The sequence below is a fragment of the Nycticebus coucang genome, chromosome 9, assembly GCF_027406575.1.
Source record: "Nycticebus coucang isolate mNycCou1 chromosome 9, mNycCou1.pri, whole genome shotgun sequence".
NCBI classification, from domain to species: domain Eukaryota; kingdom Metazoa; phylum Chordata; class Mammalia; order Primates; family Lorisidae; genus Nycticebus; species Nycticebus coucang.
This window is the reverse complement of record NC_069788.1, coordinates 45,200,647-45,223,093: the sequence shown is the minus strand read 5'-3', so window position 1 is coordinate 45,223,093 and position 22,447 is coordinate 45,200,647. Positions and strand designations below refer to the sequence as shown.

The window sequence follows — 22,447 nt, the reverse complement described above, 5'->3', positions numbered from 1 at the left end:
TCATCTGGAATCTCAAGGGACTCCAAACAGACAAAACAATCCAGAAAATTAAAAACATGCGCCTTTAGTCCCAGCTATTCGGAAGGCTGAGAGGATCCCCTGAGTCCAGGAGTTCAAGGCTGCTGTGAGCTGTGGTCATACCACTGCATTCTAGCTTGGGTGAGATCCTGTCCTTGAAAAATAGAAAGAAAAACAAACAAACAACAAAGAAAGAAAATGAAGAATAGAGTTGGAGGTCTCATACTTCTTGATTTCAAAACATACTACAAACGGCAGTAAACAAGATGATGTGGTACCTGGATAAAGACAATTTATAGAGCAATTCATATAACAGAGTGAAAAGTTATATGACATAATGCACATAACATAAAATTCACCATTTTAAGGTGAATTTAGTAGCATTTATTACATTCCACATGTTGTGTAACCATTCCACTACCTAATTCCAGAACATTTCCATTACCCCAAGAGAAATCCCATACTTGGTAGCATATGGTGTCTCACTCTTGTAATCCCAGCACTTTGGAAGGCTAAGGCAGGAGGATCGTTTGAGTTTAAGAGTAGGATGGGCAACATATTGAGATCCTGTCTCTACAAAAAATTTAAAAATTGGCCTGTGGCTTGGCACCCATAGCACAGTAGTTATGGCACCAGCCACATGCACCAAGGGTGGTGGGATTGAACCTGGCCTGGGCCAGCTACACTGCAACAAAAAAATAGCTGGGCATTGTGGCAGGTACCTGTAGTCCCAGCTATTTGGGAGGTGGAGGCAGGAGAATCACTCAAGCCCAAGTTTGAGGTTCCTGTGAGCTGTGATGCCATTACACTCTACCGAGGGTGACATAGTGAAACTCCGTCTCAAAAAAAAAAAAAAAAAAGGTAAATAAAAAATAAAATAAAAATTGGCTGGGTGTGGTAGTGTATGCCTGTAGTCTCAGCTGCTCTGAAGGTTGAGGTGAGAGGATAACTTGAGCCCAGGATTTTGAGTGTGCTATGATGCACCACTGTGATCGCACCACTGCATTCCAGCTTGGGCAACAAAGTAAGACCCTGTCTCTGAAAAAAAGAAAAAAAAAATTAAGAAATTCCCTACTCATTAGCAGTCACTCCCAATTCACCCCTCCCCTCAGCTCCTGGCAATCATTAATCTACTTTCTGTCTCTGTGGATTTGCCAATTGACCCCATTTTTTTAATATAAAATTTGAATCAGAGTTATTTCAATTATAATTTTCATTGAGAAATATTTTCTGGAGTGAATAGTAGTTAGAAAAGATAATTCCTTGAGTAACTTTCTATAGCATACAATAAATTTTTTTCCATTTTGAATTTTACTTTGTTGAGATTGTCATTGATAAATCTATTTCTAATAATTTTGTTTAATTGCATATGACTCATTGAATTTTGGAGAGAAGAATACATAGCAAGTGTCATTGTTTGAATTTCCTGTAATTGTCAGTATTCTTTGTGACCGTTACTTTTACTGAGTATAATTTCTTTAATCAAATTTTGCAGGGCGCTGCCTGTGGCTCAGTGGGTAGGGTGCCAGCCCCATATACCGAGGGTGGTGGGTTCAAACCCAGCCCTGGCCAAACTGCAACAAAAAAATAGCCAGACATTGTGGTGGGCGCCTGTAGTCCCAGCTACTTGGGAGGCTGAGGCAAGAGAATCGCCTAAGCCCAGGAGTTGGAGTTTGCTGTGAGCTGTGTGACTCCACGGCAATCTACTGAGGGCAATTAAGTGAGACTCTGTCTCTACAAGAAAAAAAAAAGATTTTGCAGATGTGAATTTCTTTAAGAAGTTTTCATTCTTCCTTCAGGTCAGTGTTGTATTGATGATTTCTTGGAAACATTTACTGACTTTTCTTATAAAGACTATCCCCTATTATTGTGCAACCATTACCACTACCTATTTCCAGAACATTTCCATCAACCCCAAAGAAATCCCATACTCAACAGGGTACAGTGGCTCTCTCCTGTAATCCCAGCACTTTGGGGTTATTCTTCATAGCATTTATCACTACCTGCCATTATTTTACATTTATTTGACTATATGCTTATCATCTATCTTCTCTCCCAGGCTGTGAGCCCACGAAGGCAGGATTTTGCTTGTCTTGTTCATGGCCATATTCCTAGCACCTAGAACAGTGCCCAGGACACAGTACACCCTTAGTACAGGGAATGAATGAAGAAATAAATTATGGTGTGGATAGAACACTGATGGTCTGATTTGGTCTCTTAGTCCATGAATAAAATCATTAGGAACTTTACTAGACAGAGAAAGAGAAAGCAATGCAGGATCAAGAAGGGTCCAGTGTGCAAATGATGGGGCCAAGCCATCCCACTGCACACTGAGGATGGGCCAAGTTCTGAGGAGCTCCCGGTTTGCCAGGGGGACAGGTGGCCAACAGAGCACCCTCTGCTTCCGTGTTCGATTTACTAATGCTACAAAGTGGTGACTTATGGCTTAAGGGCAGCCAGGTACATTGTCAGTACAACGAGAAATGGTGTTAATGTGCAACCCAGGTCATCAGGGGCAAAAGCAGAGACCAACAGAGACAAGGAGATGGAATACTGATAACACTTGAGCCCACGCCTCGTGATGGCTGTCATTGCTGGAGGCTGACACCAAGGAGCCTGGCCAGGGTCTCTGCCTTCTCTTCCTCTGTTCTGCTCAATTGAACTCTACTGAGCAGCAGAGCCACACAGCCAAGAACTGGGCCCCACAATGAGTAACCTCACTCTAAAGCCTCCATTCTGCCTATCCCTTGCTGCACAACAAAACACCCCAAACCGTAGTGGTCTCAAGCAACAATATATGATTATCTCTCCTGTTTCTGCGAGTTGATCCAGCTCAGTTGAGTGGTTTTCTCACTTGAGGTCTCATGTGTTTGCAGGCACATTGCTGCTGGGACTGGAGTCTCCAAGGCCTCACTTTGCTGACTCTCACAACTGCTAGCTGGTGCTGCTGTCAGAGGACTCTTGACAGGAACACATATTTGAGGAAGGAAACAGGAGCTGCTAGGCTGGGAACTAGCACAATACAACTTCTGCCATCTTCTGTTGGTCAGAGTAGTCATATTCACCCAGATTGAAGGGGCAGAGAAACAGACCCTGGCTCTTGATGGGGACAGCGAGGTCACATTGCAGAAGAGCCTGGGGGATGGGCGCTATTCTTGGTGCCGCCTTTGGAAAGTATCATCTGTCACAGCCTCAAAATGCTTTAAATTGGAGGCTTATGCCTGTAATCCTAGCACTCTGGGGGGCCAAGGTGGGAGAATTGCTTGAGATCAGGAGTTCAAGACTAACCTGAGCAAGAGTGAGACCCCCATTCTACAAAAAATAGTAAAATTAACTAGATTTACTGGTAAATCATGTCTATAGTACCAGCTACTTGGGAGTTGAGGCAGGAGGATAGCTTGAGCCCAGGAGTTTGAGGTTGCTGTGAGCTACGATGAAGCCACTGCACTCTAGGCAGGGTTACGAAGTGAGACTCTGTCTCAGCTTAAAAAAAAAAAAAATGCTTTAAGCTAAGCTTCTGCCGATATAAACAAAACTTCCTCACTTTTGCTGAGCACTCTTGACTCTTCAGAGAGTCAAGCTCCCCGCAACACCTGTACGGTTGAGGTGGTATGGGAGCGTGTGGAACCAAATCCCCTGGTTTACACCTAAGCACCACTGCTTCCTTCCTGCACGACTTGGGCAAGCTATTTAACCTCTCTGTGCCTTGGTTTCCTCAACTGTAAACCAGAGGATGATAACAATCCCTGCCTCATGGCTTCATTGTGAGAACTCAGTGAGGTATTGGCTGGGAGGCACTTGGAAAGTTTCAAGGACAGAGCAAGTCCATATGTATGGTGTTTATCATTGTTACTCCCCCGTTGCATTTATTATTTGTCTTTAAAATCTGTAATTTAATTTTTTGAGCAAGTAATACATTTACCTGGTTCAAATGTTAAAAAGGAATATGAGAGTTTATAGAGCAGTTTCCCTGCCTTGTCTGCAGCCATCTGTTTCTCTTCCCCAGAGGCAGCCATTTTTTCCAGGGCTTATGCCCTGCCTGCATTTACAAACAAACATAAGTATGTGTTCTCCCACCACTACCTTTTTATTTTTATTTTATTTTATTTTATTTTTTTTTTGAGGCAGAGCCTCAAGCTGTCACCCTGGGTAGAATGCCGTGGCATCACAGCTCACAGCAACCTCCAACTCTTGGGCTTAAGCGATTCTCTTGCTTCAGCCTCCCAAGTAGCTGGGATTATAGGCACCTGCCACAATGCCTGGCTATATATATATATATTTTTCGGTTGTAGCTGTCATTGTTGTTTGGCAGGCCCAGGCTGGATTTGAACCCGCCAGCTCTGGTGTATGTGGCTGGTGTCTTAGCTGCTTGAGCTGCAGGCGCCAAGCCTACCTTTCTGTTTTTTATATACAAATGGTAGTGAATATACTCTCAGCTTTGCATCTTGCTTGTTTCCCCTTGAAGTAGATATTTGGTGATAGTTTTGTATGAAGACATTAAGGGCAGCCTAGTTCTTTTTATCAGCATAATAGTCTATTGCCTGGCTTTGTTACGATGTGTTTAGTAAGCCTACTGAGAAGGGACACTTCGGTGGTTTTCAGGCTTTAGCTCCAACACACTATGCTGTGATCCAGCTTCATTGTGTTGGTGAGAAAACCAAAGGCAGAGAAGTGAAGTGTCCCAGCCCAGGCCACATGGTGAGTTGGTGACAGAGCCATGATCAGAAGAAGCCTCCTGACCCTAAACTCCATGATGTATTCCCAATATATCTTGGCTTGGCCCTCCTGGCTCTGGAGGAAGGGGCAGCATGAGAAGGGGATGGGAGACTGGAGGGTATGGGTGATGAGAACAAATCTGCCGGAGCTGTTGTTTTCTTCTCCTCGGCCTAACACTTGGCTGCGTGATGAAGGACATCCAGCTGGAAGGAAGACCCCATCTTCTCAGACTGACAAGCAGCAAAAGAATGTGGGTTGGAAGGGGTGCTTTGCAGCTATAAGCCTTTATAGGAACAGAAAGGGGTCACCCAACATAAGGGTCACAGACAATACTTATAACAAAAGACAGTCTAAAAGCAAAACAATTTTGTTTAATCAAAGTTTTATGTGACATGAGAACCTTCAGAAATGAAGACTCAAAGACCCAGGAAAATGGTTTATTTTTATCCTTAGTTTTGATGAAGAACAAACAGCCATGTAGAAATGTGATTGGACAAAGGGGTATTCTCTAATGGTAACAGACTGAGGGGGGAACCCAGCAAGGCCTGTCAGTTCGGATTCTTCTTGGTCTCCCTGTGTAGCGATCCTTCCTCTTGGGTTTGAGACAGGACCCTTCTGGAATAAGGGTCTTCAAGGGAGAAGGTGGAGAAGTGGCTTTTCTAGGTTTTATGGCTAGCTTTGGGGAAGAGTGGGTCTACTTTATATCACCCACCAAAAGAGAAATAATTTTTATGACTCACTTCAGGGAAGAAAGAAGGAAGAGAAACAGGAGGGCATGAAAAGGTCAGAGAGAACTTGGTTTGAGGCTGCTTCTAAGGCCTTCCCAATCTCTCTTAGTTCAAAGTACCCAGCATGCTGGCCAGACATGGTAGCTCATACCTGTAATCTCAGCACTTTGGGAGGCTGAGATGGGAGGATGGCTTGAGGCCAGGAAACACAGCAAGACTCCAATCTCTGCAAAATATAAGAATTAGTCATGAGTAGTGGTGCATACCTGTGGTCCCAGCTACTCATGAGGCTGAGGCAGGACTGCTTGAACCCAGGAGTTAGAAGCTGCAGTAAGCTATGATTGCACCATTGCACTCCAGCCTGGGTGACAGAGAAAGACCCTATCTCTTGAAAAAAAATTAGAAAACCAAAAGAATAAAAACAAAGTACTTAGCATGCCAAAGCACCATACTTTGGAATATCATTTTCTCAACGTCACTTCAGTGCCTCTGCTTAAATCTTGTTTTCTTCTTCAGGTGGGGTTGGCTTTGGAAGAAGTAGAAACTAAAACACAGTCCTGGGGCGGCACTTGTGGCTCAGTGAGTAGGGCGCCGGTCCCATATGCAGGAGGTGGCGGGTTCAAACCCAGCCCTGGCTGAAAAACCACAAAAAAAAAAATAATAAATAAAAAAATAAAATAAAACACAGTCCTGGATCACAGAGGAACTCAGCCCTAAAATTCAGGATACCTGGTCTTGAGACCCAGGCTTGCCACTGACTCACTAGGATCCTTGGGCAACTCATCCAACTTCTCTGGGACTGGAATAAGGAAAACTGACCCAAAAGGGCCTCTCTCTCTCTCTCTACTATCAATGAAAGACTTTATTTGGATTTTACCAGTTTTTCTTTTTCTTGAAAGAGTGCCATGGCATCATAGCTCACAGCAACCTCAAACTCTTGGGTTTAAATGATTCTGTTGCATCAGCCACCCAAGTAGCTGGGACTACAGGCACCTGCCACAACCCCCAGCTATTTTTTTGTAGTAGTTGTCATTGTTGTTTAGCAGGTCCCAGCTAGAGTTGAACCTGCCAGAAGGGCCTCTCTTCTCACAAGACACATGTAGAGTCATCCAGCTTGGGTTCAAACACCAAAACAATCAGTACCCCTTTGATGAGTTTCATTTCCTCATTTTAAAAAGTAGAAGTCAAGTTAATATTCAGTGTAGTAAGAGTCAAATGAAACAATGCATTGGGCAGCCCTTAGAAAACTGATAAATCAATACTTTGTACAGATTCCCTTCCCCACAAATATTAACATTGAGGATGACATTACAAATGGTGAACTCTGCCCAGGACCACATTTTAAATATAAAAGATTACTATTAGTGAAATATGCTTCTCTATTGTTCAGGGAATAGAAATTAAAACAGAAAACCAAAATCTTTTTGTTGTGTTGAACTTGACACCCTTTCTCATCTTAGACATTCTGCTTACATTTAAGGTACAATGCCACTAGGTGGCGATGGTGTCTGGGCCACTGAGGCCTGTTGCAGTGTTGGGACCCAAAGACCTATCTCAAATGTCCTCCCTTTTTTTTTTTTTTGTGGGTTTTGGCCGGGACCGGGTATGAACCTGCCACCTCCGGCATATGGGACTGGCGCCCTGCCTCTTTGAGCCACACGTGCCGCCCATGTCCTCCCTTTTTTATACTTTGAGAGAGATTCCCCCAAAGGACCCAGTGAGCCTCAGTATCCTCAGCTGTAAAATGGGGATAAAATAACCTTAATGAGAGCATGTATGGAAAATCCTCTTGCACATAACCTCAGTAGTTTCTTTCCTAGCTGTGTGATTAAGAGCATGGCTTTTGGAACCAGACTGCCTGCATTTGAATCCCAGCTCCACCACTTACCAGCTGTATGACTTTGGGCAAGTTACCCTACCTCTCTGGACCTCAGTTTCCCTATCTGTGAAATGGGGGCTAGTAATCATATCCATCCCCATAGTTTATACATGTAAAGTTTAAAAATGTCTGGTCCAGGAAAAGAGCCCTGAGTTTGCTCCAGTCTCTGTATGTGGTAGAGTGTAGGCTGTGTCTGGATCCTAACTCCCAGCACTTCCTGAGATTGAGGGGCTTGTCAACATGTTGTGTTTTCAGGGAATTTTTAACCCCTAGGCGTAAGTCAGGGATAGAGAGAGGCACAATTCCAAGGTTCCTGACTTCCTGGTCTCAGGATTCAGGGCAAGGTGGCAACAGCCTCTGTCCACCAGGCAAGTAATGGAACCCAATTTGCCAGCAGGTAGAAGAGGGCAGAAGGAGACATTAGAAAAAAAAAAAAATAGGCTGGGCGTGGTGGCTCACGCCTGTAGTCCCAGCGCTGTGGGAGGCCGAGGCCGGTGGATTTCCTGAGCTCAAAGGTTCGAGATCAGTATGAACAGCAGTGAGCCAGACTAAGACCCCGTCTCTACTAACATCAAGAATATCGCCAGAGGAAGACAAAAAAGAGTACTTCAAACGAAGAAGAATGAACAAGGAAGTTGAAATTAAAAAATTAAAAAATTAATTAAAAAAAAAAGAGACATGAGATTGTTTTTAAAGTACTTCTGTCCCTCCGTGGGGTGGTGTGGGGATGTCTTGCTCACCTCTTTGCATGCTGCAGAAAGGCAGCTCAGAAAATAAAAAGTCATACTGGTAACTGGGCCAATTGCTATCCATGCTCTGTCCTGCCCCACTCCCACTCAGGTTTGTGGAGGAGAAATCACCTGGTGAAGACAGCACCTGACCAGAGGCAGGAGATCTGTGGGTAGCCCCAGCTTTCTCGCTGATATGCTGTGTGATCTTGAATAAGTCACTTTACCTCTCTGAGCATCTCAGAGTCCTGCTGTGCCAAAATTAGGAAGAAATCCTTGTCCTTCCTTTTCTAACAGAGATGTGGTAGGACTAGAGAAACTTTCAAAACCTCGTTCCCTCCTTGAAGCCTCCCATGTTGGATGGAACAAAAGGGAATTCAAAGCCTCCCCACCACTCTCCATCTCTCCCAGGCTAAACATGCAATATTAATTACCAATACATTATTCATTCATTCATTTATTTATTTCACACGCTTGTTCAGTGCGGTTTGTCCTTCTGTCTACATGGTCTTTATGTCTTATCTGCATTTGAAAACTCCTCTGGGGAGGGCTGGGCCAGTCTCTTTATTGTGTCTCTGACAGAAAGCCTAACAGAGAAACTTCTGACTGCAGGATGGCTTAGAGCTCTAGTTTGGAAAGAAGGTCGCATGGAAACCAAGATTAATCTGATTTTTTTTTTTTTTTCCAAGACAGGGTCTTACTCTGTTGCCCAGGCTAGAGTATATCATCATAGTTCATGGCAATCTCAAACTCGTGGGCTCAAGCAATCCAACTCCCTCAGCTTTCCAAGGAGCTGGGACTACAGGTGCACATCACCAAACTCAGCTAATTTTTCTAATTTTTTTTTTTTTTGAGAGAGAGAGCCTAACTATGTCACCCTCAGTAGAGTGCTGTGGCATAACAGCTCACAGCAACCTCCAACTCTTGGGCTTAAGCGAGTCTATTGCCTCAGCCTCCCAAGTAGCTGGCAATACAGGTGCCTGCCACAACACCTGGCTATTTTTTTTTTTTTTTTTGGTTGCAGTTGTCATTGTTGTTTAGCAGGCCCAGGTCAGGTTCGAACCTGCCAGCTTTGGTGTATGTGGCTGGCGCCCTACTCACTGAGCTATAGGCACCAAGCCTAATATTTCTAATTTTTGTAGAGACAGGTTCTCACTATGTTGCCCAGGCTGTACTCGAACTCCACACTCAGCTAATTTTTCTAATTTTTTTTTTTTTTTGAGACAGAGCCTAACTATGTCACCCTCAGTAGAGTGCTGTGGCATTACAGCTCACAGCAACCTCCAACTCTTGGGCTTAAGCGAGTCTATTGCCTCAGCCTCCCAAGTAGCTGGCAATACAGGTGCCTGCCACAACACCTGGCTATTTTTTTTTTTTTTTTTTTTTGGTTGCAGTTGTCATTGTTGTTTAGCAGGCCCAGGTCAGGTTCGAACCTGCCAGCTTTGGTGTATGTGGCTGGTGCCCTACTCACTGAGCTATAGGCACCAAGCCTAATATTTCTAATTTTTGTAGAGACAGGTTCTCACTATGTTGCCCAGGCTGTACTCGAACTCCTGAGCTCAAGCAATCCTCCCACCTTGTTCTCCCAAAGTGCTGGGATTAGAGGCAGGACCCACCATGCCCAGCCTGGTCAGATCTTAATGGGACTGAAGAAAGTGCATTGTTGGGAAAATAAAAGATATGAAAAATGCTTTAAAAAGTACTGTGCAAAAGGGAGAAAATCTTATTCTTTGGGCAGGGGTACCAAACAATAATAGAGAAGAGATGGGAGACACAGAGAGAAAATTCTTGTTTGATGAACAGAGGTCAGAAAATCTAAACGGAAGCTAGTTTAATTTTAGGAATCATGGAAGTTGTGTCAATTCCTAAAATAACATTTTATTTTGGATTACACAGGGCAGGTGTGTGTATTCTGTTCTCATTTTTTCAGCAGCTTTGGGTTGCTAAGGTCTGAATTCAGTCCCAGGCAATGGAATAAGCCCAGCTTGTCTTCTCCTGCATACCCTCTCCCCACCAACCTCCTCCCTTCCCCTTCATCTGATTAATCAGGTCTGCCCAGCTATTACCCTCTCTGCACTGCCCCAAGAGGCTTCAGCACCTGGCATTACAACCTCATTCCCTGTGAATGCCTCTTCCTGTTTTTGCCATCCTCCACCTAATCCCTGGCTGCCAAGGAACAGCAAATGTCCTCTGTCAGTCAGTATCCCATGCTGTGGACTTCACTGCCCTTTCAAAACTCAACCAGTCCTGGGTCCCATTCCATCTACCTCAAAGCTTCCAATGACATACTGTGCCAGGCTAATGTATTAATAGAGGAGGAGCATTTTTTTTCCTGTGTATTCATCCTAGATTGCACTTCAAGAGCCTCTTGGGGAATTAGCCTCTTTACATTAAGAAAGTTCTGTCAAAGGGAGGGAATTTCACACTACTGTGGTAGACCAAATGGGGAGGGATTTGGGGATACATGTAGTTAATGATAATGATAATACCATTTTTACCACCTACTAGCTTCCAGACACTATGGTAGGTGCCTCACAGTCTTTGTTTCTAATAACCCTATGAGCCAAGTGTTTGTCATTGTCAGTATCATAAATTCAACAAAGTTAACTGAGTACTTGTGTGCTAAACAGTTCACCTAGATTGTCTTATGAGGTAGGTGCTGTTGCTATGCCCATTTTCCAAGCCAGGGAACCAAGGCACAGATCAATTGAGCAACTTGCATATAGCTATTAAGAGGAGAAGACTGAACCTCAGAGGGGTTAAGTAACATTTCACCTAGGGGTTAAGTCCATTTTCACCCAGTAAGCAAGCAAATGAGTGAAGTCTGTACTCTCCCTCCCACAACCTCCAACTTGCTCATCACACTTCTCCTGCGGTCACTGGGAAACTCCAGGTTAGGTAAGGGCAACTGGGACACGAACTGCATAAGTGGGAGTGGGGGCTTCATCAGCATACCCTTAGCCCAGAGGGTGTCCAGCAATGCTTCAGGACCCCAGCCCGAGGCACTTGCTAAATGTCTCCTGGTTTTGCTGGCCTGTCCCAGTAATTCCTCCCTTGGCTCATCAGAATCCCAGCTATTGTTCACCTGTTGGATTTCTGCCTTCTCCAAGAAGCCTTCCTGGATGGCCTTAACCTGGAGGTTTTTTTTTTTTTTAATTGTTGGGGAATCATTGAGGGTACAAAGAACCAGGTTATATTGCTTGCATTTCTTGGGTAAAGTCCCTCTTATAATTGTGTCCCGCCCCCAAGAAGTGTGTAACCCAGAGTTTTTTGACCTTCTCCAGAGCAGTGTTCACTCACTTGGCTGTCCTGGTGAGCCTTGAGGTAGACACTGCCATCTGGTCTCCCCAACTAGGTGTTGAGTTCTTCCAGGCTCCAACACCTGACATATAGCCAGTGCTCATAGAATTCTTATTGAATGAATAAATGCTGCACTCAGACATTCCTGTGGGGTCATGAAGCTCAGTGCCTCTGCTGAAGCTTCCTTCCCAGCACAGAGAGGGCATCAGGAAATAAACATGGGATCATCCTGGGTGCAAACAAAAGGGGGAGGTGAGGTCTATGGCAAACTGGAGCCTGCATGCCTACTTGAGGGGCTCACACTCAAATTCAGCCACCCCACTACCTCCTCTTTCCCTTTCCCTGGCTTAATTTTTCTACTTTGTGCACATTGCTCTAAAATATACACTTATGCCACTTATATTTAATATCTGTCTTCCTTCACCTATGTGAACTATGCAGAGGCAGAGATTGGGTCTGTTTAATCATCTGCTGTAGGCTCATCAATGACCGGCAGTAATGGGTCCTCCATAATTCTGAAAGAATGGTGGGCTGGTGCCCCACTCCTCTTTCAGTGTCCAGGCCACCGGAAGCATTTAGGGTTCAAGGCAGGAAGAGGGAAAGCCGTTGGGGGTCACCTGTTAGGTTCCCAAGCTCCCAGAGAGCCCCAAGGAGACAACCTAGAGTCTGCTTTGGTGACAGCAAGTCCAGGTGGAAATAGGACATGAGGGTTAGCGATTCTGTCTCATGATGGGGTCAACTTGGCACTTCTGGGCGAAGCTGAAAACGGGGGTCGTCACTCCAGAACTCGGTTCACACACACACCTCAAGCATACCTCCCCACACAGACGCAAGGTTGAGGAAAGGAGGAAAGGCCAAGGCGGTGGGAAAACGGTAACAAGGGGCGGGAGCGCCACCGCGGGTGCGGATCGTGCCTGCAGGGAGGCTTGGGGAGGAAGGGCGCACGGAGGGCCCGCTGCGCTCCGCCCCACCGCGAGCCATTCCTGCAGCAGACAGCGGGGCAGGGTGGCTGCAGGAGCCGGGGGAGCTGAGCCTTCGCCCCCACCCCCCGCCTGCCTAGCGGGTCGCTGCCTCCTCAACAGCCGGGGCGCTTCCACCTGCGCAGCCACCGCGCCGCCCTGTCCGCGCTGCCATTGGCTCGCTAAAAATGCCTCTCTAATCTGAGCTCGTCCGTGCGCCTCCTCCCTCATCCCCCCCCTCCCGCCTCGGCTCTGACCTTCCTCCTTCCCGCAGCCCCGGAGAGATCCCGGAGAGACGCGGTGGCAGCGGCAGCGGCAGCCCCTTCCTCCCCCGGGAAGTCTTCCGGGCTTGAGCCGGGCCTCGGGCGCCCCGCTTCGCCCCTTGGCGCCACCGGAGGTGCTCTCGGCGCTGCTGCCACCAGGTAGGGGTCTGGGCCTTGGATTGAGGGGGGGAGGGGAGGTTCGAGGAGTGCGTATTGGCTATGGGCCCCGGGACTGACATCTTCCTGGGCCAAAGCGGGGGAAGGGGGGTTGTGCGGGAAGGATTGTGCAGTCACCTGGAGAGAGGTGGGCAAGCGCCCAGGGATGCTTTGCAGATGACAGGGAGTTCGAGGTTATCACCCTGGCGCTGCCAGGATGTCCCTTGGGGAGGGAGCCGAGAGCAGAGGCTTTGCCCTCTGGAAAACGCAGGGAATAGGTTCCTTGGGAAGCTGGGGCCTGGGCCTGGGGTATTCTGGTACCAGAAGGGGTGGGTGGGCTCGTGCCAGCTTGGTGCGTAGGCTATTTATGGATCAGAGTGGGATGGAGAGAAACACAGCAGCTGATGCCTGTCTGGTTTATGATTAAAGGTATTTCCTTCTGTCCCTCTGCTCCTTCCCCCACAGCTGGGATGGGAGGGGATAGAAGGTGAGAAGGAGGTGATGCTGAAAGGCCTGCAGATTCAGCAGAAGTGATGGTGCTGCTGGGCTGGACACTGCCCTCTTCTTCAAGCCCTGGGCCACTTGCTGCTTATTGGAGCTATCTCTCTCCCTTATTTTCACTTTACAGGGGCCTGGGAAAAGGTTAAAGGGCATCAGGATGTGGGGGACACAGTGGTAAATCCCATGGCTTGGCCAGACCCAGCAGCAAGCCCCAACGGTCCTCTACCCCCAACAGCCCAGCTCTGTACCACATGGGCAGTGACACATATGGCTGCTTTTTTTTCTAGGCACAACCATAAATAACCCACACTGCCCCCGCTCCTGGCAGAGCTAGGGTACAAACAAGGCTGTCAGTAACTGGGGGGGCTCTTTTCCCTCCGGGCCTTTCCATTCATATCTCAAGCCACCCTCTCCAGGCAACTGCCTCGATAGCCCAGGTGAGTTCCTTGCCTCCTGCATTAAGTTCCTGAGCCCAGGGGGCCTCGTGGCTTATTTATTTGTGTCTTGTTTGTCACCATCCAAACCAGAAGTACTTTCAGTCTAGGAACCTATTTGATATATCTCGGTCATTGCCCACGCACTTGACCAGGGTTTGGCACCAAGTATGTATTTGTGAAATGAAAGCATGATTGAAAGAATGTGAACTCTGGAAATAGTGGGCAACCTGAAGGAGAGAGGTAAGTCCCTTCTTGGACTTTCTTTCTACCCCCTAGGTCCAAATAGCCACCCAAACCACACAGTTTGTTTAGGCCTGTCCTAAACCTGGAGTTGATGGGCAGCTATGGCTTTTGAAGATGTGTCACAATCCCACTGGCTCCAGAGGGTGTTGTTGGGGCCCAGTTTGAGTGCCCAAGCCCAATCCAGGCATGGTGGCCTTGTGTAAAGGCCTGGCTGTCCTCAAGCCACTGAGTCAGTACTTTACTCCTGGGTACTAAGCTCAGACCTGAGCTCTCTTAGTTGCAGCCCTTAGGAAGAAAATCTAGGTCAGCAACAGGGAGGCTGAGAAGGACCCCTCAACCTCTGGGGTCCTCATAGCCAGCTCTGGTCAAGTCTCATGACCCCATTGCATGGAGGAGCAAACCCAACTCAGAGAAAGAGGCAGTCACCAAGGGTTCTGTCCTAGGCATAGGCTGTGTCTGTGGAGAATGTCAACATTTGCAGAGTTTTTTCCTGGCCTTGTTGCTCCTTTGACAGCCACCCTCCCTGAGCCTAGGTTGACTCTCCCTTCTCACCCTCCCTCTGCCCCCAGCTGCCCTGACCGGGCTTTCAGTTCCTCCAGCAAGTCATGCTTCTCTCACCTGCAGGCCCTTGCATGGGCTGCTCTGCCTCCTCCTCTCCCTCTTCCTTCCTGCCCACTCTCTCTCACCCCAGAGCCCCCCAGCCCCCCCACATCTCCCCCACTTCTCTTCCTCCCAGGAGCCGTTACAGCTTGGGCTGAGAACCCCACACATGAGCCCCTTCCCCAGTCTTCTCGCCTTTCCTGGAACCTCTGTCACACAGTGTCCTCTTGGGCTTTTGATTATCATCCCCCACAAGGCTGTGGAGTCTATGTGGTGGTGGTGGGGGCAGAGTCTGTGTCCTGTTTCCTACGTCTCCAGGGCCTGGCACAGTAGCCCCGGCCTGTACTTGTGGAGTGAGTGACCTTTGGTCCCATCCTCACTAGTCTCCCCATCTCAGGACATATTTAGCATTCTTCCTTTCCCAGTAGGAAATGAGGAGCCTGTTCAGAAATTTGCATGTACTCTCTAGTAAGACCAAGTTGATGGTAGAAAGCCTTTGCTGGAGACCTGCTGGGAGAGAAAGGACAGGGAGGACATTAGGGGTGGGGGCATTCACTGATTTAGGAGGGTTCTCCCTGGGGAAGCAGGTGGATGATTGGGAGAGTAGTGGGTGTACCAGATAGGAAGAAGGCTGTTTTGCTTCAGGTTTACATTTTTCTTAAGGAGAAAAAAGGCTTGTATTATTTTTTCTTAATAGTAAAGTAATACATGTTTGCCACAGAGAATTTAGAACGTACTGGAAAGCCAAATGAAGGAAACCCATTAGCCATTGTCAGACCCACCTGCTGTGGGCACTTTGTGGCTAGTTTCCAGCCAGGGGCACAATGGACTGTAGGGGAAGGCTAGGACTGGGTGGGTGAAGCCCTTTGGTGGACTGGCAGGCAGGAAGGGAGTGGTCCTGGAGCCAGGAGCCTCGATATAGAGAGCAGGGAGGGAGGAGGGAAGCTCCTTGGATGGAGGGAGGAGAGGAGCTCTGGTGCCATCCCAGAAGGCAGAGGCTCCCAGGGCTCTGGGGCTAGGGTGGCCCTTCAGAGCCGTTTGCTGTATGGTCAGGACTTTAGACCACAGGGTCAGGCAGGCACTGGATGTGGGCATGCCCTGGGCAGATGGCTCTGTGATAGCTGTGCTCCCTGAGGGGGCTGCCAGCTGAGGTCATCTACTGACACACCCTGGCAGCTGGGGTAACAGTTTGCATCACCAGAAAAATGGGTTGGAAGGAACGTGGAGATGGTCCATAGGGGCAAGACCAAAAGGACACTGTCCCAAGCTAGTCTGGAGAGGCAGGAATCCTAACGCAGGGGAGTTGGCGGGGGCATCTCCAAAAGGGGAGTGAGTCTGGGGGGGTGGGGCGGTGCCTCTGGAGACCTCAAGCTTAGGTGTGGGAGGCCACAGGACCCTGAAGACTGGGAGGGCACAGGAGGCCTTGGATACTATTTAAAAATCACTTGACAGTAGAATGCTAGATGGGGATTGGGATAGGTTTACCAATTAAAATACACGATGCCTAGTTAAATTTAAATTTCAGATAAACAAATTTGTTTTTGTTTTTGAGTATAAGTATGTCCCAAATATTGCATGGGATATACTTGTACTAAAAAAATTTTGTCATTTATCTGAAACTCAAATTTAACTAGTTTTCTTGAAAAAAAAATTTTTTTTTTGAGACAGAGTCTCAAGCTATCAACCTGGGTAGAGTGCTATGGCATCGTAGCTCACAGCAATCTCCAACTCCTGGGCTCAAGCGATCTGCTTACCTCAGTTTTTCTATTTTTAGTAGAGACGGGAGTCTCACTTTTGCTCAGGCTGGTCTCAAACTCGTGAGTTCAAGCAATTCACCTGCCTTGGCCTCCCAGAGTGCTAGGATTACAGGTGTGAGCCATTGCGCCCGGCCTTGTCTTGAATTTTTATTAACTACATGTGGCCACTATAGGCTGGACTAGGGAGGACTGAGAGACAGGGAGAGTATAAGGGTCCTAGGTCTCTCTCTCTCTTTGGTAGGGTCCATCTACCAAAGGAGAGGACAATAGGTATTTGTTTGAAGTTGACAGTTTTAAAGCATTAATGTGTCCATTGTTAGATGTATAGAAGTTTCAAACTTTGCATCTGTAAACTGTTTCTGTATGTACAGTCTGGAGAGTAGCTCCTTATTTGTAGATTTTGGATCCCTAATGCTGCTGAGACATAATAAAGTAACAGTTCTGTCAGGTGGGACAAAGGGAGATTTAATGATCAGGGTGGAGTCACTAAATAAAGTTAATCCAGTCAAGATATAAAGATCATCATCATAATAAAGCTCTTATCTGGCAGCGGGCATGGGAAACTGGAACTCTCACTTCAGTTGGGGATACTTTGTTGGCACTATCTTCTTGACAATAGCAGTCAATTTTTTTTTTTTTTTTGAGACACAGTCTCACTATGTCACCCTCGATAGAGTGCTCTGGCGTCACAGCTCACAGCAACCTCAAACTCTTGGGCTTAAGCAATTCTCTTGCCTCAGCCGCCCAAGTACCTGGACTACAGGTGCCCACCACAACGCCTGGCTATTGTTTTTGTTGCAGTTGTCATTTTTGTGTAGCTGATCTGGGCCGGGTTCAAACCTGCCAGCCTCGGTGCATGTGGCCGGTGCCGTAACCCACTGTGCTACGGGTGCCGAGCCAGAAATCAATGTTTTGACTCTGTAGTTCCACTTTTGGGGACTTATCCTACAGGAATACTCTGAGTAGGGTGCACAGACAACTGGGCAGAGATGGGTAGTGTGGCAAAGCTAGATATCCTCCATATGCTGTGATTTTAGGCAGTTGTCCCTTCTTCAGTTTTGTCAGTGGCTAAGTGTCTGCCCTGTGCCAGGCACCGTTTTAGGTGCTTAGGGTGCAGAGAGAAAAGACCAGGGCAGAACTTAACACCAGTGTGAGTCTTGGTCACACGTATTAATAGATTAAAGCAAGTGACTTTGTATTACAATGTGTTTAGTATGATCTGATTTTTTTTTTTTTTTTTTGTGGTTTTTGGCCGGGGCTGGGTTTGAACCCGCCACCTCCGGCATATGGGACCGGCGCCCTACTCACTAAGCCACAGGCGCCACCCCTGATTTTTTTTAAACACACACACATATACATATATACATATGTACCCCTGTGTTCATATTTGCATGAAAATGTCAGGCGGCTGCATACCTGGTTGTGATTAGAACTTAACTCTTGAGGGGAGGTACTGGGAGGCCGAGGGCCAAAAGAGATGGGTATTTCTTCTTATTTCAACCATCCTATGCTGTTTGCATTTTATAAAATGAACATCATTACTCATAAAAAAATTAAAACTAGACTTGATAATACTTGGGATATTTTTTTCCTGGAAAGCTAAAAACTGAGCATGTAAAATGCATTCTCCGTAATCTCATGGCATTTGAGTTACATGCTGCCACTTGAGCTGGAAGAATTTTTATTTGTGACTAGTTTCTAATGGTCCCCTCATGGGAATGTTTTCTCTTTGCCTTCCCAGATCTGTGGTGAGTGAAACCTGGCAGGATGGGAAGGGGGGTGGGATGCTGGCTATATCTCAGGAGGACTGTAGAAGCAGCATAGCAGAAGCTTTGTCTGGAAAGTGGTGATTGCATGGCACTGGGTGTCCTGCGGGGGCGCAAAGGAGAGAGCTTGGGATCCACTGATGTGCCAGGCACTGTTCTGTTTATCCGTATTTATTAACTCATTTAATCCTCTTAGTGACTTAAGGGGCTATCCCCATTTTGCAGATGGGGCAACTGAGGTTAAGTGACTTGCCTGAGTCTAGCTTCAGAGACTGTGCTCACAATCTGTGCCACAGCCCCTGTTGTCAAGGATGATCCCTTGCCTCAGAGATTGGGGACAGGGGTGTTCTGCCGATGGCGATGGGTGTTCCCCTGCAGGAGGCAGCCCTGGGAGGAAAGGAGAGTCAGGTTCAGAGGTGGAAGGTAGTGGGCACTCCAGGCAGAGTGGCAGCCGGGACAAAGCTGTGAAGGTTGGAATGTGAGGTGTGGACTCAGGGGCTGGGGAAGAAATCAGCACAGAAACACAGGGTGGCCAGTCTAGATTGCTAATGCTGAGCATTTTAAATGATCTGCCTCTTTGGACCTTCAGGGGCCAGTGGCCCAGGGCTCTCTCAACTCCTTCTTGTAGGGCCTGGCAGAGACTCTGCATCTCTCAGCCCTACTCTGCCCTACCTGGGTCTTCTCTGGGCCTTCACACATCCCATCCCTGACCTACTTGGGTCTAGCCTTGACCAGTTGCCAGAGCAAAAGAGAGGAAACTAAGGCAGGACAGCCTGTGGTGCAGGCTGAGGTCTTGGCCCTGACTCTGACTCACTGATGGGCCTTAGGCCATTCAGCACTTGTCCTTGGATTCTTCTTCCTCTTCTTTTATTTGCAGACTTTTCATTGTAGAAAAATATAAGCATTTAGACTTGGTGTCCGTAGCACAGTGGTTATGGTGCCAGCCACATACACCGAGGCTGGTGGGTTCAAACCTGGCTGGGGCCAACTGCAACAAAAATATAGCTGGGCATTGTGGCGGGCATCTATAGTCCCAGCTACAGGGAGGCTGAGGCAAGAGAATCGCTCAAGTCCAAGAGTTCGAAGTTGCTGTGAGCTGTGACGCCATGGCACTCTACCAAGGGTGACATAGGGAGACTCTGTCTCAAAAAAAAGAAAGAAAATATAAGCATTTATAAGCAGAAATAGAGAAAATACTATATGAACCACCACGTACCCATCACTCAGCTTCATCAGTTATCAACTCATGGGCAGTCTTGTTTCATTTCTACCTCCCACCCCTGACCCTCCAATAATGTAATAATTAAAACTAAATCTCAGCCATCATTTCATCATAAATATATCAAGGTATAGCTCTACAAGATTAGGACTTTTTGTTTTTTTTTGAGACAGAGCCTCAAGCTGTTGCCCTGGGTAGAGTGCTGTAGCATCACAGCTCACAGCAACCTCCACCTCCTGGGCTCAAGCGATTCTCCTGCCTCCACCTCCCAAGTAGCTGGGACTACAGGCGCCCAGCACAACGCCTGGCTATTTTTTGGTTGCAGCCGTCATTGTTATTTGGTGGGCCCAGGCTGGATTTGAACCTATCAGCTCAGGTGTATGTGGCTGGCGCCTTAGCTGCTTGAGCCACCGCTGCCGAGCCCATTAGGACTTTTTCTAAACATAATTACAGTACCATTATTATACCTAAGAAGCAGTAATTCTTTTTTTTTTTTTTGAGACAGAGCCTCAAGCTGTTGCCCTGGGTAGAGTGCTCTGGCATCACAGCTCACAGCAATCTCCAACTCCTGGGCTTAAGCAATTCTCTTGCTTCAGCCTCCCAAGTAGCTGGAACTACAGGCACCCGCCACAATGCCCGGCTATTTTTTTTTTTTTTTTGGTTGCAGTGTGGCCACTGCTGGGTTCGAACCTGCTACCGTTGGTATATGGGGCCGGCACCCTATCCCCTGAGCCACAGGCTCCACCCAGAATCAGTAATTCTTTTATATAATCAAATATCAGTTCAATATTCACATTCCCTATTGTTTCAAACATCATAATGTCTTTTTAAATTTTGAATAGTTTGTTTAAATCAAAATCCAAGTAAGAGGCACAAACACATGGCTGGTCATGGGTCTGCGTCATGGCGGTGTTTGCAGACTTGGACTTGTGGGCCAGTTCAGACCTCAAGACTCTATGCTGACTCATGGAGACCCTGCTTACCTTGGCTATTCAATTGTTGCTGTCAATCATGTTGTTGACTTTAAGAAAAAGAAATAAGAAATTAAAAAACCAGTAGTGGTTTCTGAACTTTTCACAACTTTGCCAGTTTTACCGGAAAAATCAAGACCAATTAAAATTTTAACTAGATTGGACGGCGCCTGTGGCTCAGTCGGTAAGGCGTCAGCCCCATATGCCAAGGGTGGCGGGTTCAAACCCGGCCCCGGCTGAACTGCAACCAAAAAATAGCTGGGCGTTGTGGCGGGCGCCTGTAGTCCCAGCTACTCAGGAGGCTGAGGCAAGAGAATCGCTTATGCCCAGGAGTTGGAGGTTGCTGTGAGCTGTGTGATGCCATGGCACTCTACCAAGGGCCATAAAGTGAGACTCTGTCTCTACAAAAAAAAAAAAAAAATTTTAACTAGATTGACGATTATTGTTTCGGATCCATCACACTGCAGTGTTTTGAGAGCAACTTCTTCAAGGGTTCAACTCTGACATTGTGGCAGTTTTTCCAAAGACAAAAACTTTTTCATGTTGCTTGCACACACTTAGATGTGGATTTAGTCTGTATAACTGTAACAGAGAATCTACCATTTTACTTCAAAAGACCCCCTATTAATGTGGCAATTGACCAAGGTCTGGGCTTTGAACTTGTCTATGGCCCTGCTATCTAAGTTTCTACAATGAGGAGGTACACAATTTCCAATGCCCTCAATTTGATGCAGATCTGCAAAGGAAAGAACGTAATTATTTCTAGTGTTGCAGAAAGGCCTTTAGAAATCAGAGGGCCATACGATTTTGCAAACTTAGGGTTGTTGTTTGGACTATCTGAAAGTGATGCCAAGGCTGCAGTGTCCACCAACAGCCGAGCAGCCCTTCTCCATGGAGAAACTACAGAAACTGCTTTTGGAATTATTTCTACAGTGAAGAAACCTCACATCAGAAGGAGATGATGATTCTTTTCAGCCTTCAAGAAAGCCAAGTCGAAGCCTGGAGAGCGAGTGGTGATGAAATCATGAAAGGCGTTTTCTACAGCTTGATGAAAATTGAATATTTTTCCTTGCAAGAATTGGACCAAAGCCTGGAAGACGTTGAGAGTCAGTTGGTGCAAGGTCTGGCGAATATGGTGAATGATAGAATTTCCAGATCCAGTTTGTGTATTTTGAGCAGCATTGTTTGTGTGACATGTGATCATGCATCTTACAAGAGGATTAGCCTGTCTCTATTGAAGTCTCAGCTACTGACTCACAAACATCTTCATCATCTTATCCACGTGGTTGCACTAGAATCCACTGTAAGCTAGTGACCAGGTTTCATGGAGCTGTAGTGGACAACACCAGTGCTGGATCTCCAGACAGACACCATTAGCTTTTTTGGATGCCTTCAAGTTTCGGACTGTGTGTCAGCACTTCATCGTTATCCAACCCTTGTGCCAAACACTTGGCAATTGTCAAAAAGAATCCATTTCATCGGGCGGCGCCTGTGGCTCAAGGAGTAGGGCACCAGACCCATATGCCAGAGGTGGCGGGTTCAAACCCAGCCCCAGCCAAAAAAAAAAGTGAGACTCTGTCTCTACAAAAAAAAAAAAAAAAAGAATCCATTTCATCACTTATGATGGTATAGAAATGGTTCACTTTTGTGTCATGACAGCAAAGAAAGGCAAGCTTTGAGACAATTGCTCTTCTGACACTCAGTTAATTCATGTGGAACCCATCTATCTAGCCAGCTTCTTTACCTTATTAGGTCCAATTCATGCTCCTGAGCACCCCATGGGCTTAGCCTGAGGGTGGATTTTTCCTGAAATCACACCTGTGCCACTTTTCTTCTTCCCTCTTCTGTTTCCCTCATTCACTCTCAATAAATCATTTTCACAAGAATCTTCATTTTGAGCGCTGCTTTCAGGGGGCTTGATTGAATAAAAAATTGGGCAAATCAAGTTGATCTGAAAGAAATTAATGCCCAGTAAACATAGAGATGCCAAACTTTGCTAGTCACTAGGGAAAAATCATCAAAAAATGTATCTTTGTTTTGCTGATCAGCTTGAAAGACAAAAGAAAGAAGATTTATAAAACAAGTATTTTCAAGATTTGGGGGAAAGGCCATAATGTCTTATGGAAGGGGATTTAATTTGATAGCAACCTTACAGATAATTTTGTAAATTTATCCTTTAGAAATAACTGGTTAGGTATAAAGGGTA

At 46.6% G+C, this 22,447-nt stretch overlaps 1 pseudogene across 1 annotated transcript; it reads left to right on the top strand.

The window, feature by feature from the left end:
- Positions 1 to 12,357: 12,357 nt before the first annotated feature.
- Positions 12,358 to 21,258, top strand: LOC128594673 (ribonuclease P protein subunit p30-like; annotated as a pseudogene). The gene is made up of 3 exons (XR_008382622.1): positions 12,358 to 12,750; positions 19,772 to 20,384; positions 20,658 to 21,258. The product of XR_008382622.1 is annotated as a ribonuclease P protein subunit p30-like (transcript).
- Positions 21,259 to 22,447: the final 1,189 nt, after the last annotated feature.